Source organism: Camelus dromedarius, chromosome 9, assembly GCF_036321535.1.
Source record: "Camelus dromedarius isolate mCamDro1 chromosome 9, mCamDro1.pat, whole genome shotgun sequence".
NCBI lineage: Eukaryota > Metazoa > Chordata > Mammalia > Artiodactyla > Camelidae > Camelus > Camelus dromedarius.
In genome coordinates this window covers 482,897-508,892 of record NC_087444.1, presented here as the reverse complement: position 1 = coordinate 508,892, position 25,996 = coordinate 482,897, and the positions used below count along the sequence as shown (strand labels likewise).

The following is a 25,996-nucleotide window of genomic DNA, read 5'->3' as shown; positions in this document are numbered from 1 at the left end:
TGCTGGGCACAGGAGATCTGCTGGGCACCCTGTCGTCCCATCCTTGGAGGACAGATCTAAGGACTGGAAAGGACTTACATTGTGACTGTCTCGGAAAACCTAGAAGTAGATTTTCAAGAGGCCACGTTCGTTAAAGTCAATATTGTGCGGCTGCGACAGGGGCAGCTCTGGGTTACCGGCAGACGCCACCGAAGACGAGAAGGCTAACACATCATCACTCAGTTTCAAACCCTATAGTGACACCGTTCAGAATATTTTCACTTCTGGATTTCTGTTACTGTTATCATTTACCAAATTGCAACTCCCACCCCCCAGTACGTTCCTGCCAGCCCTGCTCACGCCTCCATAAAAGGGAAGACGTCAAGCTTACTCATGTTAGGAGGCTCTGATAAGATGGAAACATACTTCCTTTCAAACATCACTAGGGCTTCTTCAGCTCAGGAAGGAGCGCGAGCGCTAGGAGATGCCTGGCCCCTAATCACACACGCCCAGTTCACTGTGGAGTCTCTGCGGAGCGACGTGGCCGTCCACCAGCGTCCACAGTGACCGGCAGGAGGCCGCAGACGACACGTCACATGCTGAACCCAACTGGGTGAGCTGCCGTGAGCCTGCATGGAGGGGGACAGAGCACAGCCTCCAAGTTCAGGACAGACGGCCTGAGCCAGGCCAGCACAATGTCATCCTGACACTCAGAATCCGGGCTCCTTAAACACAAAAAGGAGGGGAGTCAATAACAAGGACCACAAAAAAATTATGAAATAATGGCAAGAGCAGGAAACACTCAGCATTCTTTTACTATACACAAGGCACTGTTTAAGCACTTCAACTTTCACTATCCACGTCGTACAAACGATGACACTGAGGCGGGGAGAAGCTAAGTAACCTGACCAAGCTCAGAAAGCCAGTAAGTGGCAGGGGAGGGCCCTGCGCAGGTGACGCGTAAGGACCACGATGGGGCAAACGCGGAGCTCTTCCAGAATGCAGGCCTTCCGGACGCTCCCTGCTCCAGTCTCCCTCTTCTCGGCGGCCCTGTCAGTAAACATTTAGCTGACAGCCCACAGCCAGCTCCAGTCTGGAACCCTGGCCCTCACTGGTCCTGCACAATCTGGGACAGTAGCCAGGAGCCAAATGTGGCTACTTAAATTTGAATTAACTTTTAATATTAAATTAAAGCTAAATGAAATGAAAACTTCAGTAACTCAGTCACATTACCCACTCTTCAGGTGTTTGATACCCAAACTTCAGTTCCAGTGGTGACCCCACTGGCAAGCAGAGAGAAGCAGCATTTCTCTCTCTGGAGGAAGCTCCCCCGGCTAGCCCAGCTTCCTGACAAGCCTTCTCTGTAAAGGGCCAGTCAGTACCTTAGGCTTTGCAGGCTGTATGGGGCTTTGCAGCCCCCACTCCACCCACCCTTGCAGAGCCAGGCGCAGACAAATGAACACGGGTGTGCGCCCCCAGAGCGGGCAGCTGGCCCACGGGCCGCAGGGACCGACCCGCACTCCAGGAGAGCAGAGCTCCCAGGTGCACACCCCCATCTCTGCCCTCACAGCCCTGCGCCTTCTCCTCCTGAAGCAGCACAGCAAAGAGCTGTGGTCGGACTACAGAACCTCCCTGAGCTCTCCGACGAGAGAAACTCGCGTCCCCTAAGTCTCTCCTTACTTCATCTCTTCCCCTCACGCGCGGCAAGTGTGCACCCCCAGCCCAGTTGTTCTTCATAAGCTGAGAATACAGAAGGGGAGCCCCACCTGCCAAGACTGAGTGGGTCTAAGGTGGAGCCCAGGGCCCTGCACGGTCCAGGAGCCCCCACGCGGTGTGAATCCTGGTGGTCTGTGGACCGCAGTCCGAAGAACAAACACCATCAGCCTCTGAAACGCCCGGTGGGAGGAGGGACGAAGAACTGGCGGGTAAATCCGTCTCCCCAAGCTGTGATCCCCAAACCACAGACAGAAAGCCGTCACCTCACCACAGCGGGCCCAGGGAAGCCCAGGCGGCGGCTGAGCAGGTGAGAGGGCAGAGGCAGCGAGAGAGCCCGGGGGAGGAGGCCTGGGGAAGAAGGCAGGGGACAAAGACGCTTTTCACAAGGACCTCAGGAGCCGACAGGCCCCGCGCCACCCCGCTCCCAGCCGGTGCAGACCCACCCTGCCTGCTGTTCCTGGAGCCCAGAGGCGGCACAAAGAGTCTTCACGCACCTACCTTTCCTCACACTAGTTTCCCTCCCTTTAGCAGTGGGTTCGTTCATCATTAGCTGTGGCCTTGTGTAAGCTCCTGGACATCTTAGTGCCTCAGTTTCCTCGCAAGACCAGACAAAGCGTACAAAAGAGTTCTTGTGAAAATCGAATTAATATTTGCAAAACCCTTAGAACACTGCTTGGCATAGAGTAAAAGCTTTCTTAAGTGTTAAAGAGATAAAATGCCATTTAACATCTAACAACCACCTCCTACGCGTCAGGTACAGTGTTAGATGTAAAGACACAAACATAAAGAGCAGCTCAGAGGAGACGGAAGCGAAAACACTGTCCTCCGCGATGTGCACACGGAACAGAGAGCTCCGGGGACTTGAGAGAGGACGGCCTAGAGAGCCGCTCCCCCGTAGCTCCTGCCACCGCCCCGTGCACTTGGTTAGGACGGCAAGTCCATGCTACGTGCTTTTCACCACAACAATAAAGAATTCACAAGTGAAAGTGAAGGGGAGGGTGTGTGGAGACGGGAAGGAAAGCTGACTGGTTGATCTGGGGCAGGGCAGAGGCTGGAGGAGGCGGTGTAACGGGAGACCCAGCCTCTAAGTGGGAGACTGGATTCCGCACGCTGGGGAGGGGGCGCGGAGATGCGACGGCTGGCCTGACGCTGTGCGTCGTGCGCTGTTCAGTCTCCAGCGACTGTGGGGGGAAACCCACCAAAACCTCCCCCAAACCAAAACACAGTCTTATTGTGACAGCCGCATACACGTGAAACTGCAACTATGGCTAATGAACAGTATTGTGTATTTGAAACTTGAGAGATCTTAAAAGTTCTCATCGTAAGAAAGCAGTTGTAACTGTGTGTGTGACGAATGTTAACTAGGCTTGCTGAGGTAATCACTCTGCAATATGTACAAACATCGAATCAGTGTTTTATACCTGACACCAATACAGTGTTGCATGTCCATTATACCGCATTATACAAAGTATCACTCAGTAAACAGCTTTTTTTTTCCTTAAAAAGGAAACTGACTATTTGGCTCCCTGAATTTGCTTCCATGATAAGATGGTTTCAAGAACAGTCTTGAGTGACAACTTTCCGTGTGCATTTATGCGGTTGGTATGTTTTGTGATACGTGGTGGTATCTTCCTAGGAACGAGAATCTGTCATCCTATTGAAAAATCAAAAAAATTATCACTGTTCTAACAAACCAACCAACAACAACAAAACCTACATGCTGAGAGCGTGCCCGGTGGCCCAGGCCCCAGGCCGATGCCCACGCCTGCTCCCTCCTCTGGGTCTCCTCTGCTCTGCCCCGCGCGCTCTCGGCTCAGCCAGGGTGCCCGCCTTCAGCCGCATCTTCACTCGTGTTTCCTCCAACCAGAATGTTCCTGATACCCCCCCCCCCCACCTGGGCCTTCACTTCCTCCAGGCCTCTGCTCAAGCTTCGCCAGTCAGAAAGGCCCCCCTGACCAGCACACACCCCCTCCCTCGGCTCCGGCTCCGCGTCCTGCCTGACTTCTCTGATGAACACTTGTCACAGGAGGGCCAGGGGAGCTCCACGGAGTGTGCGCTTCCCAGCCCCGCCCACCGCGCGGTCTCTCCGGGAGGATCGGCACTGTGTCGTAGCACTACCTTCCTCCAACTCCCAAAACAGAGTCTGGTGCTCAGCAAGTGATCAAAACCTACTTATGGCACGAGGTAGCAGGACGTGAAGAAACCTAAGGGACCCTTCTCGCCCTGTGAGACGTCTGTAAAAGCCAGGTGGTCGAGTGTTTTGGAGCCTCTCACTTTTAATCATATGCATATTTTAAAACTTAGAATCTAGTAGGCCCCTTCCTTATTAAACAAGTCAAATGGTCGCCCTAAGTGTGGCAGGAGGTCTGGAGTCTGAACCAGATGCAGAAGACTCTCTGTGGTTCCTCAGCGCGAACGCAGTGTGAGCTTGCAGCTTCAACCAGGGGCGTCGCCATCCTCACGGTGCTCTGGAGGGACCAGGACGGGATGAACGCTTCCCCACTTAGCAGTGAGAAAATGGCCCAGAGAAGGCGCCTGCCACACACCCGCTCAGCAACAGAGCCAGAAACAGGGACGCCTTCTCCCTCTCTCAGGCCCTGCTGAGTCATTGGGGCCGGATGATTCAAATCCCACTTAGGAGGAAACTTCATCATGGAAACGACTGAAACGACAGTCACGGCAAAGTCCAGTGGAACCAAGAACTAAGTGGCTACAGAACAAATACGCTCGTTAGCGACTCCGCCAGCCTCCTCTTCTACCAGCCTCTTAGCATCCTCAGCCTGCTTCTCAGGGCACTGCCCCTGCCTCTGTCCACGGACGTCACTGCGAGACGACCCCAACACCGTCTCACACGCGCTGCGTGGAGGGAGAGGCGGGTCCACGAACGACTGTTACACAGAGACGGCGGCCCCGTCCTCACTGCCCGAGGGCGTGTTTGCAGCAGCACAACAACAATCCTTGCCCTCCGCGACGTCACCAGGCCCCTCCCCAGCACAGTGCCCCTCCTCAACAGACAGAGAGCACTCCACGCCTCTGAAGGACAACGAAGGAAGCAGATTTGTCACCTGAGGTCATACAGCCCAACTCCACCTTGTTACAGATGAGAAAACCGAAACACAAATAAGTTAAAAGACTCGCCTACAGCCACACAGCTGGTTTCTGAGGGCCAGAGCGGAAGCCCCAGCGTCCTGCCTGCCGGCCCGGGTCCCACATTTACAAGGGAGCTCATCCCTATCAGCTGCACTCTTTCCTCCTCCGTTTCCCTTTAACGATCTTCTAGGTTCTGCGTGAAGGAGAATCAGTCATTAGACTAAGTGCCCCCAGACCTTCTGACCATTAAGTGCCCCATAAATACTTGAGTGGACTGAGCCAAATCTGCATATGACTTACCCCCGTAAGACGCAGAATGCCTTATACGTAAGGCCATCCCATTTGTGATTTTTGGTTTCCATAGTGATTAATAACATTTACTGCTCCATGTGGTCTGGCTTACATCTATGAACAAGCATTTCCTGATGAATGGCAACTCCCACAAGATATAATTTCCCAAATACTTCAGACAGCTGATGAGGAAAAAACACTCCCCACAGAAAAGATTAATAACCCGTCAGGTCATTCACAGCACTGAGAGGCGCTCTCAGTCTGCCACGGGATAGCTGATGCTCTGCCTTATAAATCTGTTTCAGGAACATAAGGGTAACATTTGGGTTTTATTAACAAACTTAATGGACAGGATTATACAATTTAGGATTGTCAGAACCACACCATAAATCTGATTCAGTAGTTTTCAATCCTACACAACGACAAAGCTGTATTTCACATTTTAATTCTTCAATTATTAGTTTTAGGTTTGCAGAGGGCCCTGTTCAGTGTGTGAGTGACACCCCTCCCCCGCTACACCCAGCACACTGGAGCCTAACAGCGCTGTCGTCCTCTGGGTGGAGACACGGGGCGAGGTGCAAAGCAGAAGCCACGGAAAGAGCCACGAGCTCCGGGAGCCAGCCAGCCCCCCACTGCCTCCAGCTGCCTTTCCACGGGGGAGGGGGGGGCTCAGTTCTTCCGCAGGAACCGAACTTACCAAAAATGCTCAAGATACTAGGTCATAAAAAATACAAGAGGAACCTAAGAAGGGTATACATAATTATGTTTTCAGAAATATGTATTTTTTCTGCTAGCCTCCTCTTCCCGAAAGGTTAAAACATAGGAACTAATTTTGATTTCTTTCCTATTTTGCAACTTCGTGCTGACAGCCTGAAGGATTGTTGAGTTAAGAGGGAAAGGGTCAAATATTTTTCAAAGAGGACGGGCTGAATTAGTATCTTGATGTTCCCTGGATCTCCGTGGTCTCCTCTGCACGGCTGCAGAAGCCTGTACACGCCGTTTCTAAGAACATTCCAACAAAATTGCCTCTGGTGGGAACAAGACAGCTGTTCACATCCTGGACAGAGTACGCGCGTCCTCTGCCCTGGGAGCCCGGTTTCAGCCTAAAACCATCCTTATTCCTCTTGGGTCACAGACAACTCCCACCTAAAATCCCCAGGATTCCACCCCAATTTCAGCTCTACTCCAGCCCTCTCCCAACTGGGGGAAATTAGGGAAAATACAGTTAGTTAAGAGGTAAACCTCCTGAAGTTTTCATTCACGTATGCTCTGAATGGGCCTCACAAGCACCTGCTACGTGCCCAGCTCAGTGCTGGTGGCGGGGAGCCCTCAGCGACGCACACTCCTCTGGGCGGGGGGCGACGCTGGGGAAGGCAACAGAACACACGCCTTCGCGTCGGTGAAATGCAGCTGTGCTGAGTGAGCAGCCAGAACCCGGGGGCAGCTGAAGAGCTACATACAGATCCCACTCAGCTTCCCCAAGGGCAGCACTGAGGTCCTTCAACGTCAACTGGACATGTTCCTCAGAATATGGCCACCCTTACGGAAAATCTCTTGGAGACGTGGAATGGAGAAACCGAAACTGGGAAAAGAACAGATTCTAATGCGCTTGGTACACAGTATGATTGGGTAGGTTCATGTCTTACCTCTTTGGTAACAAATAACAGAACAAAACTCTGGTCACTACAGTACAAGGACTTCCATAAAGAATAAAGAAAGCTGACTGACCGGCTCGGGGCAGTTTCAGACCTCACGTCTTGGCGGTGAGTGATCTGGCCTGGAATGGACGCGCAACATCTCTGAAGGCAGCTAGCAGAACACTCTCCGGGTTCTGCGACCAGACAACAAGCCGCCCGCCACGCCCCCGGGCAAGGCCACTCCACTAGCTCTGACCGCGAAAGCACCGTACAGTTAGCACCATGCTGGCTGCTGTCCACTACAGGACTTGTCACCAAAGGACCTGCATTTAAATGCGAGACCACAGGCTCTCAGGGTGAGTGATTATGCACAGACCTAAGCCATATTCCAACATATGAAATACAAACTTCAAACTCTGCAGGAGATCGGCAGGCACTGAGGGGAAGACCACTCACGGAACAGCCTCACCAGGTGAACAGAAGCACAGCGGCCCCGCCGGCGCGCGGAGGTAGAGCTCCAGGTGCCCGGCGCAGAGCCGGAGGAGGGTGAGGCAGGGCCGAAAGCAAGCACGTGGAGGGGAGAGCAGAAAGAGAAGAAAACAACAGTGCAAAACACACCTCACGGTATTTGTCAGTGGTGTTCTACCACAGAAAAGGGCCACTGAAGTTACTGAAATCACCGGCACCAAACCACAGGTAACCAGATATTTGGGTCACCACGTGTTCCGACTGCAAATTAGCAGGAAGTTTCACAAAGCAGTCACTTAACGTAAATGAGTAACTGTTCACGTGACAGTTAGGCACGCTCTCGTCAGTACTCCCGGAAGCAGCAGGAAGCGGCAAGAGTGTCAGTGAGAAGCGGGGGCTCTGCAGCCAGCAGGGACCTAGAAGCAACCCTGCCCGTGGAAACCGGCGCGAAGGCAGCCAGGCTCAGATGCCACGCTTGGGCTGTACTCACACGTGTTTTAGCCCAAGAGCAAACGTATCTCTCTAGGCGTGGTAAGAGGGCCTCTCAAGCACTCGAGCTCCCGCAGACCGTTATGTACAGGCGCTTAGAAGACAAGTGTGCTTCTGGGTGCTTTTAATTAATCATTAATGAGGCTAGAAACACCAGTCCAACCTCAGACAATCATCTACTCGCTCTCCTTAACCAAGTACAGAACAGAAACCGTGACATTTAACCCCAGATGTACGCAGGATAAGCTGACTCCACAAGCAGAAGTCAGCTACAGGGAGAGACCAGAGGGACTCGTACGAAACGCTGGGGGCCTGCACCTTGTGGCAGGAGCAGTTGAACTCTTCCTCCCGAGCAGTTCATCTGTAAACAACTTACATAACGTTGCAACCTTGAGGCAGGAAACAGAGGAAGCAACTTCACATCTATCACCACGATGCTCTTAGTACTAAGTATCTCATCTCACAAGCAGATTTTGAAGCAGAATTATTAAAGCTCAATTCTAGGCCAAATTTGAAAGCATGAGTCTAAATTTAACTGCTCGGGAATAAAATGCTGTGACTACGACCAGTGCCCTTAAAAGCTATCAAACTGAGCAAGTATTCACAAGTTCCCAAGGCGGAACTGGGAAGGGTGCCTAGTTCCTCCCTGTGGGTGCTCCCTACAGGATCTGTCTCCCTTGAACTGAAGTTTGATCTTGAGAAATCTTGTAGCGAAGGACGGGATGGATGCTGGGGCCTGCAGCTGAGAAAACACCTGCATTAGCAGGCTGAACTCCGCTGGGGGAGGAGCAGAGTTTAAAACCTCTCTCACCCCCTCGGTGACAGAAGGTTGTTTCTCGAGTTTCCCTTCTGAGTACTCCTACTTCAAGGAAAATTCTGCAAAAACGTAGGAATACGCTAGGGAAAGCGCTAACAGCAAATTAAATGCTTGTCTTACACGACTGATACCAGGAGAAACGTTAACGTCCATCAATTTTCTAGAAAAACTGAAAGACAAGCAAACACAGTTTAACGTCTTTCCTCTTCTAATAAAGTGACTGAAGCTCCCAAGACCAGGAGGAGCACAGAGGCTCCCGGACCGTCAGAGCAGAGCCTTGAACCGAGTCTACCACCGGCTCTGACGTGCCCTACCTCACCTCGCGCCCAGTTCGCATCAGTCTGGCACCTGGCCCGTGTCCTCTGAGCTGGCATTCTTACAGCATCTTCAGGTTCTCTCTCAGCTCTCACATCCACAAGGTTACCAAGTTCTAACGGTTTCACCTCAGAAATCTCTCACTTCCCCACTGCCTAAATCTGGGCTTTAAGCCAAACCGAACCCCCGACATGCATCTCCACCTACTCCAGACCAGCCTCCGGAACGTCACTGGCTCATGGATCACGTCCAACCTTGCTAAGTGCACACAAGGCTGCAATGACTGCTTCAGGCAGCAGTGGCCACACACCCGCGAGGCTCCCGACACACTCAACCGCACCTGCAGAGAGCAGGCCAAGGGAGCAATGACAAAATCTGCATCCAAATAACGTGGCGTCACCGTGCACATAAAATTCTCGCTCTATGGCTTCCCAGTTCCTGCTGCAAAGCCTCAGGGGGTAAGGGAGGCTTTTCTCGTATTGAGTTCAGCAGCTGAGGGCACTTGCTAGAAGCTTAGAACCCTCCTAAACATTAGGGCTCGTGTGACCCTGGGCAAGTCGCTTAACGGTGCTGAGCCTGAATTTCATTATAACGTGGGAACGCGAGCAGGACAGACCTCACTCAGGTGCTGTGTCAGCTAAACGGCGCAGCGGCCGCACGCGGCCCAGCACCGCGCCTGGCACACGGCGAGAGCCCCACAACTGCTATCACGCAGGAACCGACTGCCTCGCGTGAGGGGATAAGGTGAGATGCAGTGACGTCAACAAGCCTCACCGGCATCATGAAACTCATAAATCCCTGTGTGTGTGGAGGGCGGTCACGGGGGAATGCAAACGACTTATGATGGACACAGGGCTTCTTCTGGGGAGAAATATTCTAGAGCTGATCGTGAAGATGCACAGCTCTGAATGTACTTACCACCATGAACCGTATGCTTCAATGGGCCAACTGCATGTATACGAGTTATATCTCAATAAAGCCACTAAAATATATACATACAAACAATTGACCATCTTGCTAAGTCCTTAGGCCAAAGCCATGGGTGTCATGTTTGCGTAATAAAATGCCTTCAACTTTGGGGTCTTACGTCAGCAAAATTCGTCCTAATTTTTCCTCCTAATGTTGAGTATAAGGGTCTGATAAATGTGAGACCCTCGCTGCCTCCCCTACCCCTCTGCTCTGGTCGTACTGCACTCTCTCCTCAAAAGCTGCTCTGCGCTCCTCGGTGAAGGGGCTGCAGTTACCCAGGGAGCCACAGATAGCGAGAGAGAGACTCCAACAGGAGCCCCTGAGGTCTGAGAGAGACCAGAAAACAAGGCTTCTCCATCCTCTCACCAAGCAGGGGCTCGGTGAGACGCAGGGACAGGTAGGAGGCTAGAGGGAGCTGAGAACCGAGGGCATGATCCACGTGAGCCAGAGCACCTCTGCGGACACAGCGATCCGGGGTGTGTCTGAGGATGGCCTGCTGTGAACGTTGTAAGCAAGTGTCTCAAATGAGGGTCTCAGGGTCCCCAGACAGCCATGAATATACTCAAGAATCCGTGATGTCTCCAGAATCGTCTTTCAGTTTTGCACATTCCTGTCGGTGTTGATCTGAAAGAATCGGATGTGAGTGCACCCTGGATCGTCTGAACCAGCCCTTTACAAACACAGTGCAGTCGTAAGTGCAGACCTGGGCGCGCTTATGACTGTACTTACGGTTCCGGTGGTGCCGAGCGATCCCCACCAGCAACAGACAGCGCTGACGTGTGGGCAGGCACACGCGACGGAGATAAGGGTCCATCTGAGACACTTCCTTATTGGCTGCTGAGCAGGACTTTGATTTCATGACACCACGGAATGACAGGCAGAGCAGTGCAGTGCTGTATTAATCAGCACAGGCTAATGAGGAAAGGACGGGGCAGAAACACCGCCGAGGGAGTCATGCCACAGAAAGGTGCAATGGCGTCAAGGCGTTCCTAGGATTGTCACGATGGCCGAAGGTACGGCAGGACAAGGGTCTATTTTAGAGGTTCAAAAATACAGAGAGGAGGCGATGATAAGAAAAGGAATTATGTTTAAGTTGTTTCCAAAATGGTGCGGAAAGGGTCATTTCTACCATCGACTCCCTCTGGCAGTCAGACACTAGGCTGCGCTGAACTATAAGCACGTTCCACGTCTGTAAGAACTGAAACTAACAGACATTATGTCCCTGTTCCTGATTCCAGTAGCTGCTGAATTAGCTACGTGTTTGGTGCTGATTTCAGTGACTGGAAGGCTAACCTTATCTCTGAATGTGCGAGACACTGACCGTGCTAGCAAGAAAACTGGAAATCGTGAGTCATTCAAATTGTAATTCAAGTACCGCTCGCCGGCAGAGTCGTGCTCCAGTGGTCCCAGGACAGCAAGCAAGCCTTCACATCCACCTGGCGCTCCTGCATAACGAGTTTGCTGCCGGCAGGCATTCCTCGTGTCACCGCATCAAAACCCAAAGACTAACGTGCGCTGAGTATCTATGAGAACCCAAGGCAGCAACTTTGTATCATTTTCTAAAAATCAACAGTTAATTTAGTTTCAGCAAAAAAGTATCCATCATATCAACATTTTAAATTTTAACGGCTTAAAATATTGTTTGCATTTATCTGTGATGTCTGAAAGTGTTTTAATAGCTGTGTAAGAGCTATAAGCACACGGAGGAATATTTCACTTCACGCTTGCACATCTTAAGTACAATTAAGAGAGCTGATGAAGTCAACGGAAGGAGTTGTCTGAAATGCCTGTGTGGGCTGTGTGACAAACGCTGCCGTAAGTAATAACATGAAAGACGTGGGGGTGATTTGGAACGTGTCCATTCCCTCCAAGATCACCTGCGATCCTACTGTGTGCGGCTCCCAGGACACAGCACGAACACAGCAGACACGTCTGCGCCTCCCTGGGGCTTGGAATCTATTAGAAAAGGACCTGAATGCAATGAGTGAGATGCTGAGGGGGCTCCACAGAAGCAAAGAGTTGAAAAGGGAGAATCATTTTTAATCTCTTTGAAGTGGGAGACAGACCTTTGTTAATGTGCCCGGTTACCAGGACTGCTAAGGAGGCAAACAGCTACAGAAACAAACAGCACGGGGACCCAGCTCGGCTCAAAGGGTGACGTGGACGTCCTGAAGGGCACGACACTGCAATGAAGGCAAAAGGAAGAAGCAGGAGTTGGCTACACAAAAATGAAGCGGTGGAGGGGGAGAGCGTTCTGGGCCTCGGACACACCCTGGAGGCTTGTTGCCAGGAAGGCACGGCAGATTAGAGGAACAGAAACAGGGCTGTGAGGCTGCGCATGGGCGTGGGTCAGGTGCATGCTGGGGTGAGGCAGGGCCACAGCAGTGGACTGGAGACAGGCCGGGACTTCCTCCTGCCAGGCCTTGAAGACTTCTTAAGGAGCCTAGCTTTTAACTGCTTCTGACGAGTTCAAGGGCAACGAAAAGTCACTGACAGCGAGTTTTGTTTTGTAAAAAGCCCTCAGACTTCAGTGTGTAAAAGGCGCTAGAGGGCAGAGTCAGGGAAGGCGGCCGGACAGGGCGGAGGCCACACGGCAGCTCTGTGTGGGAGCGGCACACTGGAGAGTTTTAAGAGATAAAAGGTAACATTTAAGAATTTAGGTCTAAGATAGAATCGAGACAACCTGGCAGCTCACTGAGATGGGGGCTGAGTGAGAAGGCCGTGCTGTGGAACACGGCCATGTGGGAACGCACGGACGGTGTTCCCCACGAGGTGGAGGGAGAGCGGCAAGCCCGCCAGTCTGAGGACCACCTGCGTTCAAAGTCTGCTTTGTACAGTTGTTCGCAGTGTATTTTTGTTTTTCTTGCAATTTCATACCTCTGCGTCTATTATGAATAGTTAAAAAAAATACTGCTGCCTTGCACAACCACTCACACCCAGAGGCGGCAAGATTCAAACAAGTCTGTGTTCTTTTTGGAAAGTCTTGGTTCAAAGACAAAAATCTGAGAACAGATGAATCTTTTGATCCTTACCATTGACATGGTGCTCCAGGGCCAACCCGGGCACTACTTAAGGCCTTTCTTTCACGGGACAATGGGAATAGCTCGGCACAGACACTTGGGTTAAGAGGCTCCCACTCGGCACTTTCTGCCTTAGAAACACGGATTTAAATATCAAAAGAACTGGGAACTTCAGTCCCAGTGACCAGCGCACCTGGCGGAATTTAACCCGGCGTTGAACTTCTCCTTGCGGACGCACAACTGGCGAAGAACAAACAACGCCGGGAAAAGTCTTCCCATGGCCCACCCCCTCGTGAACGTTTTTAGTATTTCAAAAATGCTTAGGAACCGGGACAAAGCAATTTAAAAAAATCTCAAAGGGTCGGAGCAAAATGGAATCCGTTTAAGAATGCACCATACACGAAAGGCACCAAGGCTCATGAACAGGGCCCCTTCCTCACAGCCAAGCACGGGAAACAAAGGAAGGCTAAACTGAGAGACACGAGAGGACACTCACGTCTGGCCGGCCTCCGCCAGAAAAACCTCCAATAAACAAGGCTTGGCTTCTGTGGGCTCCCCAGAAGCAGAGAGTTGAAAAGGGAGAATCATTTTTAATCTCTTTAAAGCAGGAGACAGACCTTTGTTAATGTGCCCGGTTACCAGGACCGCTGAGGAGGCAAACAGAAGCAGAGGGTCCCGGCCACCCCCCACCCCCGCCTCTGCCTCCGCACGGCTCGGCGTTACCCACACAGCGCGCTGCACAGGGCACGTTCTGGTCACTCTGTCTGCTTCTCTCTCTAGGGGCCACAGAAAGAAGTTTTAGCATAACAAATTTAGTTTAAAATATTGTTAGTTTGAAAGAGATCAGAGTGCAGAGGTTTTTACTTCTTCCAGAAAGGCTGAAAATGTACATTTCCCTTATCTTGGAATGGCTGAGATAAAAGCCGTCTTAAGCAAGAGGTCTGTGAGCTCCCCCGCCCAGCACGGAGGGAGGCTCCCTTAGGAGGAACACCTCATCTGACGTGCGCCCTTAAACTCAACTACTCAGCTCTTAGGTTCCATCCATAAAGTGGGAACACTACTTAGTAAATTGTATTTTAAGACTGTTGTAAAAACGTTGCTTTTCGGCCTTAGTGGTACTGCCCCCTAAAACACAACAATTACTCATCTAGAATTAAACACTAAAAAGGCAGAGAACTCTATTTTAGCAAATACATAAAGTATGTCATGTATTTTGTTCATTATATGTATTTATAAAATATACACCAATTTGCCAATTATATAAAGATTATTTTAGTATTTTTATGAGTTACTGCCAAAACCATTTTTGCAATTTTTAAATTTTCACTTCACTGCTTACAACCACCTCCTTGAAAGTACAAAATGGGAGCCGGCCTCTTTGCCAAAGCTCTGCTCTAGGATGTGGATCTCATGCTGGGCATTTGTGGCAGGACAGATCACAAGCCCCTACTTCTTCCAAAGAGCAACTGATTATGAAACACACAGATGGATGAAAAGGTAGCTTGAAATTAGTGCCTGCTGACTTTTCCCTAAGGGCAGTTATTAAAGCATTATGGTTTACATTTATAAAAGCAAAGATAACCTATTACACTATCAGTTCTTTGGGGGCGAAAGCTCAGGGTTGCAGATAATCCTCTTTCCCTGTATTTAAATAATGAGAGGATTATTTCTTTCCTCCATTCACAATTCTAACCCCCAAACCACTCCTCACTTAAGTAATTTTCACAGCTGTGCCTGGGGAGCAGAAAGGCAGAGAGAACGTCGCAGTGCAGACCCTGACCCGCTACCACCAGGGTGAAGGGACAGCAGGTCAAAGGGAGCTAGAGAAACGGGCCAACAGTTACAGGCCTAGACCTCGCCACGGTTCCTCCACGGTGCTTCCACGTACCACGGCTCCTCTTCAGAAACGAGTTTAAAAAGGAGTCAACTCACTTACCTAATCCCCACCCTACTGAAGAGTCTGCTAACACCATTCACACTGCAAATGTAAAAATTCAGCAACGTTTCTGGCTTATCTTAATGAGCACCCCAGAAACTGGACTTCTGACTTCTACTTCTTGTAAAATATCCAACGTCAAAATATTATAAAGAAAGTCTGTTCAATTTTACTCGTGATTCCTTGAATAGCAATATTTGTATTTTGTACTCCCTTCAGAATTTGTACATGTTTGAACACAGCTGCAACAATACATGTATTTACCGTGATGACATTTTTTTATTTCATCCCTTTTCTGGATGTTTCTGTGCGTATCAGAACGTGCAGTTCTGTGAGCTTTAAGCAGACTGCTACTTTGCTTCTCACCTTAAGTAAAATCGCCTGGCTCCAGTAATAAGATGTATTAAAGTGGAGAACTGAGCTTCTCTCACTTGGAAGTAGAGAAAAAAGTGGTTTGCTTTTCTTAGACGCTTCTTTCAGAAGACACAGAAAGTCATTTGTCTTTTGTTTACTTGAATGCAGCAGTTAAGCAGCAAAAGATAATGGTCCCAATTATCCAGGCCAACAAACTGCAGGGTTTATAAAACTTACGACTTTCTTGAAAACACCCAGCAGGTTAGTTGGTACTAAGAACCGTTCTTTAAAAACCACATTTCATGTTTGCACTAAGCCCTACAACCTTCTCAAACCTCCCTCAGGTCTGCTTTACACGCACAAGTGAGCTCAGAAGGCACCGTTAACCCTGCAAGGACAGTCACGGTGACCTTCCCTAAACTTCACAAGAGGGACGGTTCCCCCACATCCAGATGGAACGGCAGCCTCATGGCAGTCACAGTGCCTTCGCCTGCGGCCACGGCCACGACGCCAGCCCTAGCAGGCCCGTCCCCACCCCGCCCAGGGGGAGCAGGTCTCTCGGTAGGAAACCAAAGAACTGCAGGTTTTACGAGGAAGGCTATACTTTAAACTAGCCTTCAAGTGTTCTTATTCTGCTCATTATTTTTTTGAAAGACAGTTAAGCGGCATCAAGACATTTCTATGTAGAGGAAAGCTTAATTACGCAGAAATAGAGAGGTTTGGTTTACTCTGTATTAAACAGAAACCTTTTCTTTGTCAAACCAAGGGTGGATTGCTGCTAAGTCACTCAGAGGCTGCACTCCCGCTGTGGGCGGAGGCGCAGGCAGGAGTGGACCACCTTCCCGCCGCAGGCGAGCGGCAGCCAAGCCCTCTCCCACCTGCTTCCAGAGGTTGCTGGTGGTGGTGGGTCAGTGCGCAGCGGAGAAGGGCGTAAACCAGACCCGTGAGCGACTGTCGGCCTGCTTTGCTGTGATTTGCCTTTTCCGCTTCTTCAGAATGAAAAGAGCCTTGTTGTTTCTGATTATAAAAGTAGTACTTGATTGGTACTTTTAAAAATTCAGACAATACAGAAAACTATAAAAAAGAAAGTAAAAATCACCTATTACCCTATCGCTCAGAGGTAAGGACTCAGTGTCCTGGCGTGTATCCTTACAAGTTGCTTTCTGTGCACACACACACACATGTTTTGTTTTTGGTGTTTTGTTTTGTTGTTTTGTTTTGTTTTTAAGCAAGTGAGATCATTTGTAAGCTCTAGGGCCAGGACTAAAACCTTTGTAAAGCAAGTATGTGCTAAAAAGGAGGAAAAATGGAACTATATAACATGTTCACTTAAAACCACAGAAAAAGAAGTGGAAAAAAGAAACAGAGCCAATGCAACAAGCAGAACACAATCAGACAAACACGGCAGATACTAGTCCAACCACAGCAATAACTACTTTACATGTGAATCACCTAAAATAACAATTAAAAGACAGATTGTCAGAGAGGATTAAAAATTGAGACCCTGTGTTTGTCATCCACAAGGGACCCACTGTAAATATCAAGACTTAGATAAGCTGAAAACGGGGACTAAGAGAGGAACCGAGGTCACGGGCTGTGCACAGCTTTCTCTACCCTTTCTTGAAAGACAAATACTGGAAAACACCTGGTCCACTGAGAACATCTATAAAGTTATCAGTGTACACACCTTCCCAAATAGATACAAACACTGTCCAAGGCTTCAAAATCTTGACCTGCTTTATACTATTCGAGAAAATTAAAATTGCGTACCTTTGAGCCCACAAATTAATGATAGATGAATACTTACCACATATTTTTCTCCCTAATCTTGCTTGTAGCTCACAAACAGAAACCTGCCAACCATAACACAGCTGACGTCCTCTCTTTAGGAGGGGCTCTCACTCCTTGTTTCTGGCAGTGGAGAAATACTAACAAACGTCCCTATTCCTGCCTGAGCGCTCACATGCACACTGTCACCGCCGCAGACTCCGTCCCCAAGTCCAACACGGGCTGCTGAGCTTCTCCCGCCAGCAGAGCCACGAACCAGTCCACTGCCCCAGCAGGTCCGAGCTCATGTTCCGACGCTACGTGGACGTAGAAGCTCGGCTGGCTTTCTTGTCCCCTGTTCTTTCCACGTGAGACGCCAAAGGACACTCGCCCACAGCGCGTGTCTAGCTGCCCGCCCCGATCAGCTGCGTCTTGGAAGCAGACTCTTCTCGACATCAGACAGTCAGCACTTGGGCTACGACAGCGTCACGTATGCAAAGGAAGGGTTCTGAGCTCTACATACATGTCCTGGTTCCTTGTGCTTAAAAAAAGTGTTCAACTTGATTTTCTGAAGTTAGGAAAAATGACTGAAAATTTCCCGTTGAGTGATGACGCTGGAATCTTTGATCTCAGCTGCTCTGAGTTCACAGTCAGGCTGCTCAGTTTATTTTGAGAAAGCAAACCCTTCCTGTTGCTTCTCAGGAAATGGAAGAACACATTTATAGACTACGTTTTAATTTCATGTTTACGTGGTTTTAATTTTTTAACTATGTCTTACTTCAAATAATATTTAACTATGGGGTGATATTAAGACTTTCAGAAGGAAATCAGAGCTGGGGGGTGAGGGAGAGAATAATATTTTCAGATTTAACCTAAAAGGGTAAATTTTTTTAAAAAAGTCTCACACTAACTGTTACACCCTGTTTCTTCCTGTGAAGAATTTTCCAAGCATTAAGTTGTGCAACAGCTTAAGGAAGAAAAAAGGAAATGCCCACGTTTCTCTCAAATATGCAACAGCACAGAGAAATATCAGAGGCTTAATTTAAAAACAGTGCCTCTCACCTGCTTAGACTTGTTAAATCACTACAGTGACCTCTGAGCCGCCCACTGGGTCCGGACTCAGCTCTCGGCGCTCGCCACACCCTCCTGCGCTCGCCACACCCTCCTGCGCTGTTCCTAACGGGAGGCAGACACTTAATGGCTTTGCAGAATAAATCTTCAGGGAAGAACACAGTGCGCTGAGAGGAGTGAAGAAATGCTTCAGACTGTCTCTGATTTCTCTACAGGCAAAGAAAATCAGGCGCCATGACGGAGCTGGGAAGGAGAAAAGACACTGAAGGGAAGAGGCTACAAGTAACGCCTGAGCTCCTTCAACCAACTGTTGGGTTCTCTTCTACGTGGCACACTTTCAGCCAAGAGGGAGAAACGAACCCGGCAGAAACCAAACAGTGATGGAGGGAAAGAAACCACGTGAGCAGTGAACGCAGACCGCGGCCACCCTCAGGAAAGGACCCGGGGTGCCTCAGCGAGTGCGGCGCGCAGCAACACCCCAGCCCCCATCACAGCCCCCCCAGTGTCTGCTCCCCCTTTCCCGACTTGCTTCCCCGGCCCCGGGGCCAGTGCAGCCCATGGGTGGGCAGCTGGGCACCGTCGCCTGGCAGCTGTCCGGGCCTCGGTGCTCCAAAGGTGCGGCGTGGGAGCTGCCATCAGAGAACTCGTGGACGGTGAGTGAATGACAGGAGTCTGGCTGCTCCTACTATTTTGTTCACTCGTTTTTGTGCGACGATGTCAAGTCTCACAGAAGTTCTGAGGGGACGTGACGCAGACCCTCACCCAGTGAGAGACGGCAGAACCGGGGCGCAGGGAGACGGCCGGCCTCCCCGCGCCCACCCTGTCGGTGGGAGAACCGGGACCAGAAGGCAGGCTCCCTGAGCTCAGCGTGGGTCCTTCTGCCTTGAGCTTCCTGAAATCACCATCTAAACCAGACACTTCAGGCGAGGCCTTGTGAGGTCTGTTCTAAAAGGCCATTCGTGGCACTTGTCTTTATCAACCAGAAAAGAGAAAAAAACAAAAGCCACCAGCGGCACCTAGTCCCCAGCAACAGAACCCCAGGAGGGGCCTCAGTGCCCATGCCCATCACGTGTCCTCATCAGCGAGGACGTCTTTCCACGCTGGCTCTTACTGACTTTCGGCTGCCTTCTGCAGTCCTGCTCGCGCTCAGCGGCGGGTCTGCTCCCCGTTCATGGAGAAAACCCAAGCCACCGGGAGCGAACTTTCTCGCCCCCCGCCCCGCTACCCGCATGCTCATCTCCAGTCACACCACCTCTGTCCTCCTCGGCTCCCCTGGCAGGGGGCCCCCCGAAGGGATGCCGTCAGCGTGCCCTCCCCCCCCCCCACCCGAGGCAGGCCCCCGAGCGCTCGGCAGCCAGACCCATTGCCTGGCTTTCTGGAGCCTTGCTACGTTAGCTATTCCCTCGCCGACCCGCAGCACGTCCTCCCCTGTCTGCCTCCAAAACACAAGCGCCAGTCACCACGACACACGGAGCCCATGCCTGCACACGGACGGCTGTGCACGCAGCCCGCGGGGCGCCCCCACTTCTCAAGCCCCACTCCCTCCTCCCTCCAGAGCCCTCTGGCTGCCACCTGAACACCTAGTTGCCAGATCCAGTCTCCCATTTTCAGTCTCCACCTGACTTTCCCGTGCCCTCGGACAGGCCTGACAGCTCTTCCCTACTTGCTCCTGGGCGGCGGGGCAAGTTGCTCTCCCGATCTTTAGACGGCTTATCCGGCAAAGACAAGAGCGATAAGCACTTCAGGGATCACTGCTGTAAGGATCCTATGATGTGATACACGGGAACAGCACGACGCCCCGGTGCTCGGCACTACTACCGTCCGCGTGGGTGGGTCTTCCTGGTCCCCTTTCTCCCTCCCCTTCCTCTGCCTGCGGGGTCTCTGGGCCGTGGGCACCCCTGGGGACCTCACACATGCGTGGCTGCAGCCGTCAGTCCCAGTCCCTCCCCGACACGTCTCCAGCCCTGACTTCTCTCCGGGCTCTCGGCAGCTCCGGGTCAGCGGAACGCCTCCAGCTGGACTCGCTCTTCTCCCTCCAAGCCTGCTCCTCTGTGTTCCCCTCCAATCAGTGCTGCCTTCGGAGAGCGACTCTCCCCAGCCAGAAACACCAGGAGCCATCTCCCTTCTTCTTCCCTCGTACCCTCTCCTGCTTCCCATCAAACCAGCACCAGTTCTTTCTCCTCAGTGATTCTCGAGTCCACCCTCTCCCTCCTGTCCCACCATCACTTAGTTCGGGTCCTCATTATTTCCCCCTGGATTATTTTAGCAGCCCTTGGCCTTCTCCCTGCCTGCTTTTTGCATAACTTACGACAGTGATTTAAGCATTTATTGCACCTTTGATGATCCCACAACGCTGCCAGGAAAAGGGCTACACTTCCAGAAATAGCATGCCTGGCCCTCGACAGGGCTGGATCAAGAATCTGAACCAAGACGCACCTCCCGCCCCTTCTCCGCTCTGCACCACGAGTCTCTGCTCCTGTCCCTCTTCCTTGGTGCTCCTCATGCTGAGCCCTTCCGAGCTCTGAACGGGGGCTGTTTCTTCTGTTCTCTCCTTTCTGCTCAGCCTGGTAAATAGTCCTGACCCTCAAACACCCAGCACCAGCTCCGTGTATTGTTTCCTCAAAACAAAAGAGCAAATCGCGCCCTCCTTTGTGCCCCGCTCTCCACCACTACTGATTACAACGTATCGCTGTAAAGTGCTTCCATTCTCAATTCCAGCTAATGATTTACATGCCTGTCTTCTGAGGGCAGGCACTGTGTCACACTCACACAGTGTCTTCAGGATTTGAGCACCGGGACTGCAGGTAGGAGGGTGGAGATCAGGGAACTAAGACTTAACAGTCTGGAGCTCAGCGAATGGCTGTTGAGTGAATAAGGCAGCGTGGCTGTCAATTATGTTAGAATAACTGAGTGAGAGAGGAGGCTGGTGAGACAGGCGGACCTGACAGCTGGTGAGGTGAGCACAGAGGAGCCCGAATGAAGGATGGAAAACATGGCACCGATCAGGTCCTCTTCCGAGGACGCACGTTCAGTCAGGCCTAGGGCTGTGACCAGCAAACCCAGGTGAGTATCTAACAGCTCCTGCTTAACAGGAGAACAAGTCCCACAGCTCAAGGGCACTGGTTTAGAGGCAAGTTGCAGACTGTAGAACATTCTGCATTATCACTTTATCAGGCTCTGTGCAAGCTCAGTAAATGTCAGTAGTTAGCCTGCAGCCCTCTCCTATATCCATAAAGCTCCTGGAGAACTGCAGACAGAAGAAAAACAAATAAACAGAGCCCATCGCCCATATAACCCTAGCACCGAGGGCCCAGATGAACCACGTCATGCAGTATCTATTTTGTGGCCACAATTTGTCCCCTGCAATAATTTTTGTATAATAAGCCATGTTATGCACAACATGCCATCATCCCACACACTAAGGAAAAAGTACACTGTATTCTGCCAAGGCATGTAAGTGCCCGCTTATCAAATAAAGCAACCTAGCATCCAGTGTGGCAAGCATCAGAGACTGAGGAGGAATGAGACCCAGGGAACTGGGAACGGAGCGAGGCAAAGTAAACTTGGAGAAAACCAAGCTGAAACTGGCAATGTGTTCCCGATAATAAAAGGAACATCTATAATTAACAGGCTTTCAAGCGTATTCAGCCCTGGAAGACGGCGTCACACCTCATAAAACATTCATTTAAGAGCCATATACCAGGAGTGCACACCCCTGTTACAGAGGCACGTGCAGAGCACTGAAGGAGCAAGAGAGGGCTCCAAAGTGAGACCCCCACTGCCCTCCAGAGAGGCCGCGCGTGAAAGGGAGCCAGAATTGCTAAAGATAAAAATAATAATAAAATGGAATGTTAAGACTAAAGTAAATTATGTTACTAAATAAATAAGGACTGTTCCCAGAGGAGTAAACACATTTCTAGAAAACAAATCTGCAGGTACAGAGTTAACACACATGCAAAAAAGGACAAGAAAGCCAACTTACAATAACCGAGAATATTTGTGAACTTTTAAATTTGTATCAATCATGCTAATAAGATCAACTCATATAAATGTACGTGTAACAAGATAAGGCATATTTCAAAACCACAGTAATTTAAAAAGTGAATCAATGACCCAGGAACGCACAGATAAGCCACTGGGACAAAACAGAGACCGCAGAAAGAGATCTGCATAAATGTGCACCCAGGTGCTGGAGGCGGCACCACAAACCTGCGGCGAAGGAGGAGATCACTCGGTAAACAGTACCTAGGAAACTGGCTCACAACATGAACAGTTTTCTAAAAATAAAAACGAATTTACGCCTCATACCTTAAACTCCAAATTGTTTTAAAGACATAAGAGAGTAAACCCATGAAGCTAAAAATGTGAGGAGAGATTATGTTGTGAGCCCCGAATAGGGGAAGAGTTCTTCAGTGACTCAAAATGCACAGACCACAATAATGTCAAGAACTGGTGGGGAAGAAAAGATTCCGTTGTTGCTAATGAAAGGCACCACAAAGCTACCAGAAGAGCGAAATCCTTGGGAACGGTGCTTGCAGCAGCCGCAGCTAACAAGGGGTAATCTACAGAACACACAAGGGTTCCACGAGAATTCTTTCAACGAACGCTCCCAAGAACAAGGCAGGAGGTCGGAGTCACAGACAAGGGAAACTAAATCAAGTAAATGAAGAGAGGCTTCACCTCATCTGCCATCAAGAAAGGGCAAAATCAACTATGAGCCACAACGACCACCTATCAGATTAGGGAAAATCGGGAAACTTGTTAATAAGAAACGGAACCACCGCGCAGTCCTGGTGGGCGCGCGAAGCTGGCAACAGTCCCCGCAGCCGGACCGGGAGTGCGCTCGGCAGCACTGCGCGCGGACAGCGCCGCCGTGAGAACCCCTCCGCAGCAGAGTCCACGTACTCGTGCTCCCTGGGGGACAGAGCGCACACATACCGCACGGAAGCCAAGACACTCGCACACATGTGGGCCTTCCCATGTCCCTGTTCCTGAAGTCTGCATATTCTGTCTGGTTTTAACTTAACCTTCGCTGAAAAGCAGCAGATGTAATGCCAGAAACCGTTTAGCTTGGGGACTGACAAACCTGGATTGAGGCCAGCCTCGGCTGTCCGTGCAGCCCGGGTAAGTTGCAATCTGCACGCGCCTCAGTTTCTTTACCTATAAAACAGGGGTGTCACCCACCCTGCACACCACCAGGAAGGTCAGAGATGATCCATGCAAAGCATCCAGTAAATGGAAGTGATTTTTTTTTTTAAACCAGAAGTAAGAGCGTCACGCCCTGGCCCAGACAGATTCTGGTGCTGAGCTCAGTCCCCCTCAGACAGAACACCAAAGCCACAGCAAGAGACGCGGGAACCAGAGACAGATTCAGCGTGGACTTACACGCCGGTCTCTCCCACTCGGCGGGACAGGGTAAGTAACCTCTCTCTCCTTCCGTGCGCTCACTGAGAACTGTCAAGGTCAAGGCTGGGGAGCCTCTTTTAGCTCCGGGAAAATGCACAGGAGGCTGCGGCTGGTGGCTGTCGTGACCGCGGTGCCCCTGCGACGGGCGTCGGAGTCCTGATTCCACAAACATCAGGAAGGGGAGCTCACACACGGCAGGGAGAACGCTCTTAGAAGAACCCGGTTATCCACGACCGAGTGAGGTAACTGCAGGACCTGAAGGCTGACCATGACAACAGTGAACCCGGAAACAAAATCAGACCCAAGGTCAGGGCTTCACACTTCAACCGCTTCACACACAACGCGGAGGAAGCATTCCACCCGGCAGCCTTCGTGGCCTGGTGGCTGGTGTCCCTCCGCGCCACCGCCTCTGCATCTTCACCTGGAGCAGCTGCTTCTCTTTGGTCCCGAGTCCCAGCCTGTGGACTTCGGGACCCTGGCAGAGAGCTGCAGGCTGAACCCTTGCGCCACACACACACGTCCTACTACTGACAAACACGGGAAGATGCTGTGGTCCTTGTTTACGGTGCACATCCAGCGGAGTAATATTAAATAGTAACCGTGACACTAAATACTAGTAATCATCAGAAGTAAGAAGTGAAACTCTAAACAAGTCAAAAAAGAAAATCTTTGAAATCTTTCAGTATTAAATAAAAGTGCACCGATTTCTGCAAAGGTTGAGAATCACTGCTTTAAAGTTTACAATTTCCAACTGAAGTTAGTTTTCATTTCATAATAGACATGAAGGAAAAAGGGCGGGGAGGGGGGGTTGAAAAATATGAAAATCCCAGCACACATTTATCTCCACTCCTCGTCCTCTCCCGACCATAAACGTTTCCTTGGCATTTAACATCAAAGCTAGTTACCCTTTCATTCTTAGTTCACAAGCCACTGCAACTGTTCAGAACAGAAACGGCAATGCACTGTGTGTTAGGAAAATATGCATGTGTCGTTCCATTCCTTATTTACAGAAGAAAAGATCACTCATTTTATTTCTCTTTCCTACCCCTTCCCATCCCCCCAACCTTCTGATGCTTGAACACAGTTCTATACAGGAAAAGTTTTAGATCACTGTAGATACTCCAATCGGCGAAGAGAAAATAAATATTTTATCTAGCGTCTCCTGGTGAAAATGTACTCTGAATTTTAATTTATATTCGTCTCGATGCAACATAAAACCCCAGCTAAAGAGAGGCTCAGCTTTAAACACTGCAAAAAATAAGAAAAATAAACTTTTTTCCATCTGGGGAGTATCACAAAAATATTTAATACATAAAATGTATATGGGTTTTCCCATGTCTTTCCATAATACGAGCTTTTCAGTAAGTTATCCTGAACTGGGGTGGGGAGGCTGGGGGCTGGGTATGGTGGTCGTGCAGTATGTGGGGAGAGTCATACACGTCATTTATTAATTTGTTAACTTATTATTTCTTTTCTGGCATGTAAACTGTCCTGGAGTAAACCAGAAGTGTTGTTTTTTATTCTAAAGAGTTAAACTTTGCTAATCTGACCCTTCAAAAAGATACCGTTCCCTAAGATCTGACATCAGACATCTGTAAATTAAAATACGCCATCAGGATTTTGGCAGCAGGAGACAAATCACAATGACGCCAACACAGCTACATGTAGCCACGAACACAGAGTAAGCGTGAATTTCAAACATGGAAAAAAAACAAAACAACAAAAGCCCTGGAGCTCTGGGTAGAGAGCAATGGGAAAAGACCGGAGAGTCAGGTAAAGGCTGTCTCGATCAGCACGGGTCAGCTCTCTTCTGCAACGGCGAAGACCGCCCGCATCAGCACTGCCATCTCTTCGGCAAGCAGCGCTTTCCAGGTCACGAGAGGCACGCGCCTACATCGTAAGACTCTTGTTCACGTCCCAGCATGTCCATTTACTAACGTGACCGCTGACAAGTCACATTTTATCAGACTCAGTTTCCCCTCCATAAAATGGAACAAATGAATCCTATTTTACCAGGCTGTTAAAAGGAGTAATAAATTATAAATGAGATACAGAAGATGTGTTCTGTAAACAGAAAATGAAGATCCAAAGGCCAGTTACCATTATTCCTGGGTTATTAAGTAATTATTGTCAAATTCTGCTAGGGTGGGAGTAAATCCTGTTCCTAAACAGGGGACAAGTTTGGGAGGTCACAAAGGCTGTTCTGTATCATCCTGAAAGAGTGACAGTTGCTGACGAGAGTCCTCAAGTAAATTAGTGAACCAGAGGGCCAGGAGCGCACCTGGGCATAAAAATAAAGGCAAAATGCTACGGCTGCACAGGCCTTCCAAGAGTCTCTCTTAATGGCTTGTTTCCACTTTTAATCCCATGATGCATTTGGCAAGAAGAGGTATAAATACAGACATCTCACAATTAAGCTCAAATTTAAGAAGAAGTCCACATCTACTTATCTAGGAAAAGATGAAGCTCACTGCTCGGTGCTCATGGTGTATCTTGCCTACTTAAGGTGAATGCAATTGTGCCAGTTACTAATATTACCACAATGCTCAAAGCTGCTGTATTTTGGGGGAGATTAAAGTTCTGAAGGACTCCTGGAATACTGGGATCTTATCATTCAAATCACCTCCATGCTGCCAACAGGAGAAAGAAGGGAGGGAGGAGGCAGTACAAG

General features: G+C 50.0%; 1 protein-coding gene across 6 annotated transcripts in view; it reads right to left on the bottom strand.

The window, feature by feature from the left end:
- LRRC8D (leucine rich repeat containing 8 VRAC subunit D) overlaps positions 1 to 25,996 on the bottom strand; it is a 92,405-nt gene that overhangs the window by 44,918 nt on the left and 21,491 nt on the right. The window lies entirely within an intron of this gene.